The sequence below is a fragment of the Magnolia sinica genome, chromosome 15 (genome assembly GCF_029962835.1).
Source record: "Magnolia sinica isolate HGM2019 chromosome 15, MsV1, whole genome shotgun sequence".
NCBI classification, from domain to species: domain Eukaryota; kingdom Viridiplantae; phylum Streptophyta; class Magnoliopsida; order Magnoliales; family Magnoliaceae; genus Magnolia; species Magnolia sinica.
The window spans coordinates 33,552,785-33,561,854 of record NC_080587.1 but is presented as its reverse complement, the minus strand read 5'-3'; positions in this window follow the sequence as shown (position 1 = coordinate 33,561,854).

The window sequence follows — 9,070 nt, the reverse complement described above, 5'->3', positions numbered from 1 at the left end:
GGAGCTGGCCAGATATGCTCCACTGATCTTAGTAGACGAGCCGATGAGAATGCAGTGATTTTCAGAGGGTCTGCGGCCTGATATCTGCACTTAGATGTGTTGCGCTAGCATTCCCAACTATGCTGAGCTAGTGAACATGTCCCTGCGAGCTGAGCAAGATGGAGATAGATTGTCCCAGACACGTATGCCCATGGGCCCAAGGCCTCGACCTGAATTGCCGAACCGACCATTCCTCGGCAAGAGGCCACGGGCAGATTCGCCTCCCAGGCTAATGGCTCCACCGACCCAGCAAAGATGATCAGATCTTTGATGTGTCTACCGTAAGAAGACGAGCCATAACGAGCCCTTTTACTTTACTAAGATGAGGGACAATGGTCTTACACTGCCTCAGAAGATCGACCGCCAGCCACCACAAGCTATATCAACCTCGCCGCTACGATCAGCATCGTTAGCACAACCATTTTACCGACCACCCGTACCTTAGAATAGGCCACCTCAACGACCTATGGTAGTGCAACCCAATCGTTCCCAACAAGAGCATGTACATGTACTTGCAGCTGAAGCATCTGACTCAGTAATTGCGGTGCCTTTAGCCTTTGATGTCACTGCCCACATTCAAGGTACACCTGTATTTCTGTTGGTGGACACTAGGTCCACTATTTCGATGGTATTAGACTCTACAGTCAAGCATTTGGAGTTGAGTACTACCCCTATGGTTGGGGTAAGGGTTATCGCAACAGCAAGAACTTTTACTGACGCCACTAAGCTATGTAAGAATTTCTTAGTAGACTTAGGAAGCAGTGTGGTGTGTATTGACCTGATTATTACCACGATATAGCATTACGACATCATCCTTGGCATGGATTGGTTCACTGAAATGAAGGCAGAAATCAATTGTGAAACCAGATTAGTGACAACACATGGGCTTGAGGGCATAACCTTCACTTTCCCGGTTCAAGTTAGTTGCCCTTTGCACGTCTGTTGTTACGCTTCCTTATTGAAAAATGTTGGGGGTTCGACACTTGGGAACACGGCAGTAGTCCAAGACTTCACGGACGTGTTCAGAAAGATCCCTAGGCTATCTCCTTAATGTGAGATCGATTTTACCATCGATCTAGTGTCTAGTACGACACCTATCTCTTTATCGACGTATCGCATACTTCCATGTGAAATGGAGGAGTTGAGGACAAAGATTGATGATCTGTTGAATTTAGGTTTCATACGACCGAGCGTATCTCTTTGGAGAGCACTTGTGTTGTTTGTAAAGAAGAAGGACGGATCACTACAATTATGTATCGATTATCACAAACTGAATCACATCACCATAAAGAACAAGTATCCTTTGCCTAGGATAGATGACCTGTTTGATCAGTTGAAGGGGGCACAATATTTCTCCAAAATTGACCTATAGTCTGGGTATAATTAGTTGCGCATCAGAAATGAAGACATGTAGAAAACAACATTCAGAACTAGTTTTGGGCACTACGAGTTTCTCATGATGCCGTTCGGACTTACAAATGTGCCGGCCCTGTTCATGAACCTCATGAACTGGGTGTTTCGGCCATATCTATACCGATTCGTCATTGTGTTTATAAATGACATCTTGATATACTTTGTGAGTCGGAAGGATCATGAAGAACACTTGCGAGCTATCTTCGATACTCTTAAGAAGAATCAATCGTTTGCACAATACCGAAAATGCGACTTCTGGAAAGAAGAAGTCAAGTTTCTAGGACACATGGTTTTCAAGGAAGGAATAGGTGTGGACCTTACCAAGGTGGCCGCGGTTCAGGACTGGGAGCAGCCAGTTCGATTACAGAAGTGAGGAGTTTCCTTGGACTTGCTGGCTACTATTGCCGATTTATTAAAGATTTTTCCAAGATAGCCGGGCCGTTGTCTCAACTCACTTGGAAGGATCTTTAGTTTGCTTGGAATGAGAAAACAGAAGTAGCCTTTCAGGAATTAAAAGACAAGATGATGTTCGCACTCGTGCTAGTATTGCCAGAGCAAGGGGTCGGTTATACTATATACACCGATGCATCTCGTGTTGGATTGGGTTGTGTTCTTATGCAAAAGGACAGAGTGATTGCTTATGCATCGTGACAGTTGAGGAAACATGAAGAAAACTACCCCACGCACGACCTAGAATTGGCGGCAGTCATCTTCGCATTAAAGCTCTGGAGACATTACCTCTATAGAGAGGAGTTTGAGCTCTTTTGCGACCATAAGAGCCTCAAATATATTTTTACGCTTACGGACCTGAACATGAGGCAATGATGATGAATGGAGACCTTAAAAGACTTTAAGTTTGAGGTCTCCTACCATCCTGGAAAGGCCAACCTTGTGGTAGACGCGTTGGGCTGTAAGAAGACAATAAAATTTACAACTCTGCTGATGATAGAAGAACGAAATATGGTAGAGTTTGTGTAAGATTTTGAACAAAAGCTCATAGTTGAGGAGCCTTTCGAGAGCGTCGCACACATCCACATACAACACTTATTGATGACTGAATCATTGTGGCTCGAAAAGAAGAATTGTTGGTGAAAATGAGAGCGAGCGAGTGACAGTGAAGAATCCAAATGGAGAGTTGGCTCGGACGGGGGTTTACAATATTGTGGCTGCCTGTGCATCCCGAATCTCCATGACTTGAGTAGGGAAATCCTAAAAGCCGCTCACAATTCAAAAATGGCGATGCGTCCAGGAAGTACGAAGATGTATCGAGACATGAAGTGTTCATACTAGTGGGACAACATGAAGGCCCACATAGTAGAATATGTATCCCGTTGTCTCACGTGCCAGCAGGTCAAGGCCGAAAATCGCCGACCTCCTGGATTACTTCAGCTCATGCCCATAGATGAATGGAAATGGGATTTCATATCTATGGATTTCATTTCTAAGTTATCGAAGGCGAGAAACGGGCATGACTCCATTTGGGTGATTATGGACGGACTGACGAAATCGGCCCATTTCCTCCCAATCAAAATTTCTAACTCCGCAGATGATTCAACCAAGCTGTACATCAAGGAGATCGTATGGCTGCATGGAGTGCCTATGGAGATTGTGTAGGATCGAGACAAGCGTTTCACGTCCATTTTCTGGACTCGAATCCAGGAAGCAATGGGAGTGAAACTGAAGTTCAGTACTGCCTTCCACCCATAGACAAATGGGTAGACGGAATGGGTAAATCAGATATTAAAAGATATGTTACCAACGTGTATGCTTGATTTTAAGGATAATTGGGATGACTGTCTTCCCTATGTTGAGTTCGCTTATAACAACAGCTTCCAAGTGAGCATTGGCATGACTCCTTATGAAGCCTTGTATGAGTGCCCATGTCGAGCACCACATTGTTGGGCAGAAGTTGGCGAGAAGAGTTTGATTGGCCCAGATTTAGTACAGGTGACCTCAAAGAAGATCGACATTATCAGGCATCGACTCCTTACAACCTAGAGTAGGCAGAAGAGTTACGCCGATATAAGACGGTAGCAGCTGAAATTTGAAGTTGGGGACCATATATTTCTTAACGTTTTCCCCATGAAGTGAGTCCTTTGATTTGGCAAGAAAGGGAAGCTTACACCGCGATTTATTGGTCTATTCCAGATTCTAAACCGAGTGGATGTGGTAGCATACTGTCTTGCCTTGCCCACACCACTCATAGGCGTGCACAACGTATTTCACGTATCGATGCTAAAGAAATATGTTCCTGATCCTACTCACATTATCAAGTGGGAACAGGTGCAGCTAAGTGAGGACGCTACCTATGTACTGCGACCAACACGAATTCTTGATAGGAAGGAATAAGTGCTACACAGCAAGGTTATCTCACTTGTCAAAGTACTATGGACACACCATACTGAGGAAGAGGTTACTTGGAAAACAGAAGCCGAGGTCCGTAAGTACTACCCTCAGATCCTCGAGGAGTACGAAAAGGTACTAATTTCAGGGTTGAAATTTTTCTTTAAGGGGGTAGATTGTAACATCTCGAAAAAATTCATACAAAGACCTGAGTACCACCTCAGCCAGAAATCCCTAAGGACCGTATTCTTTAGAAATTAGATGAAAACTAATTAAGTATTAAACTGAATTAATTGGTGGATTAGTTCGAACCATTATTTATATAAACGGCAAGACCTAAAACCATCAAAATTGTTGACTCAACATTACTTAAAAACCTAGGAGAAATCCCAAAAGCCTATTGCTCTTGGGAGCACATTGAAGCACCGTATCGGACCTGGACTGCATGTTGAAAGTCCGATGAACGCGAAACTATAGGATTATGACCGTCTTATTGGGCTTGGCAATCATTGTGGAAACCGAGCCCAACTAATGTCTAGAAACGTACAACTTGAGCCCTGAGAAAAGTGTGTGAGAAACGTGAACATCTTTAGAAAATGTAACAAAACTTAAGTAAATTGGGCCGCTCGCTTGTGTGCGAAATTGAAGATTTCAGACCTTTAGTTTTTTACTGAACTTCACCCATGGATCAGGAAAATTTTCCTACACATATCGGTATACTTGTGGCCCTGATCGAGTGACAATGACCATTAATCTGATACAGGTCCTTCACAGTCGATCAGCCTATCCAATCGCATTAAAACCATATCCTGGCATAGATCCATCGTCAGGGAACTTACCCTGCGCTGTAAATGAGTAGTGAACCTCTAGATGAACCTCATCATCAGAAACAATCACCCTTTGGATGTAAATCAGGTATACCATGGCCCTGGGGCCATTTGCACTAGTTCTGGGCCTATATAAAGCCCTTAAACCACCCCATACTACCCATACGAATTTTCTCTAACCCTAGGAGAGAGAAGAGAGAAAGGAAGAGAAAAGAGTAGGGAGTGAGGGGAAATCCTTGGAGTTTGCTGTAGTGATTCTTTCCTACTACTCCACGCACTGAATCGCCTTTACATGTAGCTAATCGATTCATTTCAACTACAACTTGGGTAAGAAATCCTAACCCTAATCTTGATTTAGAAAGCTGGATTGAGTAATCGATGAAATAGCAAACCTATTTTGTGATTTAGGTACTCGTTGTTCTGTGTTTGGGAATGTAGGATTCGAACCAAGTTCGAAATGAGTACTTCGACGAAAGGTGTGGACTATAAATGTTTAGGTTATAGTTTTCAAGGCTATTAATGTTAGCTAATGATTTATGTCTGACTTGATTGTTGCCATATGATCTTAGTTACGATGTTTTCGATATGTTATACATGTGTGAACTATGTTGAATATATGATGCATTTCATGTATTTGTTGAAATGTTTGAATGAATATGAAATTGTTATTTGTGCCCGTCATGACTACAAATCTCGGATTCATGCTTGTCGTATGTATCATGATCTCTTTGTGTAATGAATTGTTATAGTTCATGTCGTAACTAATCTAGTCTATGTATTTGACAATGTGTAGTCTAAGTGTTTGATAAAATGTCTGAATGAGAAATTGTTGATGAATTATTTTTAATTAGGGTATTGAGATAGGATTCTCAATTACCTTATCTATATGTATGGTTTCCTTCATGTAATCTTAATTTCGACTACGTAAATTTATTATGAAATGCAATGTTCGGTAACATGTTTAATATATTTGATGAAATGCTTAAATGAGATATTAATTTGAATTATTTTTCAAATGCTGATATGATTAACATGCTATATTTGAGTAAGATTGGGACTACAACGTGGTTCAGGCAATCGGTAATGATTCCCGTTTGAGTGGCCGAACTAGCTTCGCCACAGTAGATACGTTCGATGAATCCGGATCGTACGACAATTATCGATAGTGGTTAGGCCACATGGAGTGCTTATGAGCTCCATGTCGATTAATTCGGCGTGCGCCCATACCAATTGAACACGTCAAATAAACCAATTGGCCTATTGTGTGTTTACCATGTATGGATACTACTGCTTGAATTTAAAGTACCACTTACCAATGTAAAGACCCGTTTTAACCATAGTCCCACAATCCGCTAAGACTCATGAGCCAGACATGGTGGTATGAGACACCATGGTCGAGCTGTCGGCCTACGCTGGGGTGATGAGACTCCCCGTAGTGACTAGTGACCAACCCAAACTCGTGAGCCGAATACGGTGCTATAGGACACTGTATTCGAGCTGTCGACCTACGCTGAGGTGACGAGCCTCCCTGTAGTGACCTCGAGTATAAACTCTTAAATTTTCCTATCCACTACTTTTCATTAGGGGTGGTGTCCTACAACTTGCCTATCGTATGTGATTAACTAGGATTGACGACCCTAGATGGATCCTTTGGTTGGGTTATTGATATAAAGGGAGGTACCTTAGCTTCCCAAATCTACTGTATGAATAAGCCTAATTAATTACTTATCTAACACGACCATGCACCGCATTGCATGTGCTTTGGCGAGGAAGTTGCATGTTTAGTTTATCATGCGCGAACGGTTGAGAGAGTCGCTTTTGAGGGAGCTTTGCGTGAGAGCATGCATCATTATTGCACACCATCCCTGCATTAACAAGAGTAGCTAGGAAGTGATTGTTGTATTGCTTTATCATTACTGCTTGATTGAATTGACAACATGTTAACCTTTGCCTTATAGTACCACTGAGTTGATCACTCACTCCCACTCTGAGACGGTGTTTTAAAACATGAACCAGACTCTGGTTTAGATGCAGGTGATGCCAGAGTCTATGCAGCTGATCTGGACTAGATGAGGAGGATGAATTCTCCTATGTTCAGGTATCAGGCGGGTTTATGTATACCTTGTGCTGATTTGATAGGATTATAGGGATACATGGATCAGTTGGACATGTACATTTTGATATTTTGTAAAATTTGAAACAATACATGTTTATATTCAGCCCGGTATCATACTCATACTCTGGAAGTTGCGACACCCTTACATACTTATATATATGTGTGTGTGTGTGTGTGTGTGTGTGTGTGTGTGTTTCAGTCTTCCGTTTGCTAAATTCAATTGTCTCCGGAGTATGATATGCTGATTTGGTATAATCCCTCCCATGTTTAATGCACTAATATGGACAACATTTAAACATCATTATGTATTTGCATAAGTGATGTATTGGATTTCAGGAGTTTAGCTTTGCTCAACCCTCGAAATCTGGGGCGTTACATAAATCTATAAGAGAAGGTATGATAGCTACTTGGGATGAATCATCAGAGTATGAAACCAATTCAGAGACTGATGAATTAGACTAGGAAAATGCAAAAGAATTGAAAGACTTTATGACTATAGCCAGAATTGAAATTGTGGTTTGCACCACACTAGTAGAAGTATGGAACTGTTCTTATAGTCCTAGAGGGGGGTGAATAGGAATTTTTAAATGATTGTACTAAATAAAAACTTCAATTTCCTAACTTAAATGATTTACAAATAAACTTAGTAAGGCAATGTAACTCTAATGGCTTCCAAGCCGGTTAGAGGGTCCAATCACATAGGCAGCTTAAGATATACCAATGGAGCAACTAGCCTATATCATAGTGAGCTTGTGTGTGGGAAGTTCTTCCTATTAATCAAATAGCATTCATTCAATCATGTATAAGACTTTAAACATTCAAGCATATATAAGTATGATTAATTAGATGCGAAAATGACAATCCCAAATATAAGCATATATAGTGGTTCGGTTACATGCTTACTCCACTCCCGACATCCACACTCAATCCCAGAGTGCACCGAATTTCACTATTGATGGTTTTAAATCAGTTTCACCAACAACCTTTACAGTCCTACAATAAGGACACATGTTTAGGCCCATCGGCCAAGGTCTCACATTAGACACCCACCGTTTTTAAGCCCACCGGCCAAGGTCCCACACAAGACACTTAAGTTTTGGCCCACTAGTCAAGGTACCATATAAGGCACCTAAATTTAGGCCCACCGGCCAAGGTCCCACATAAGAAATCTAAACGAGTTTGTTAATAGAAAACTCTTAGCCTCAATCATACATGAGGAAATAGACTAAACTTTTGAACTCTTAAAATGACACTTATTTGTCGGATTAAGTTCTCTCTGGTAGCTCATCTTGGGATGCTTGATCTTCGTGCTTTCGTGTTTGAATCAGCTCCCCGATGCTTCCCCGATCGTGTCGCTCAGATTTACTTGTTGGCTTAACTTCACGATCTAGAAAAACCTTGCATATGATATACCTATAAAGGTGACTGAGGTTATGGGAGTTGGTTAAATCTCTAATGAAGGTTATGAGTGGGTTTCCTAAGAGATTCAACTGATGGATACACTAGAGTATGATTGAGATGAAGGATATACCTATAGGTTTGGTCTCAATACTCTAGTGAAGGCTTGAGATTATGTTTTTCATAAGTTCGAGCTTTGAATGCTCTTAAGATGATGAATCACACTGAAGAGAACATGAATCTCATATGGATAGAGTTTTAGTAGGCTAGGATAAGCTTAGGTTGCACTATGGACTCTTAACAACCTTAATTCATGCTTTTTGCAAGTTCCTATAAGCCATTTTTATAGATAAAAGCTTCCAACGGATAGAAAATGGTTATAAAATGGCTAGTCTACGGTGCTACCTAAGTGACCTTTGGTATCACCGAACTTACTTCGGTTGTATCAAATTAAATTTTCAAGTTACTGATTGAAAACAGTCTCTTTCGGTGCACCGAACTTTATTTGTCGGTGGTAGTTGGTGTCATCGAAATATTTAGCTGATGACACCAAATTATCATTGTAAGCTTACTGAAATGTTTTGAGCTCATTCGGTAACACTGAAGGTATCTTCGGTGGTACAGAAGGTGCTTTTTGATGGCACCTTCGTCTTACCGACAATGGACAAATTTTTCTATTTTTCCTGTTTTGTCCAATAGATCTTTCACTAACTTGGGACTTGTTTAAGACAAGACTATAGGATATAAAATATGGACTTGGGATTAACTTAGAATAGGTGACCTAGGTAGGTTTTCCTATTTCGGTTGAGATCATCTATTTGCAAGGTTTAAGATCGTAGAAACAATCATTTATCTTCATTGTGGCTTCGATGCTTCTGATCCAGTTGCGACGCCGATCTTCATTTGTTTAGAACTCATCCAACTTCAAGACATA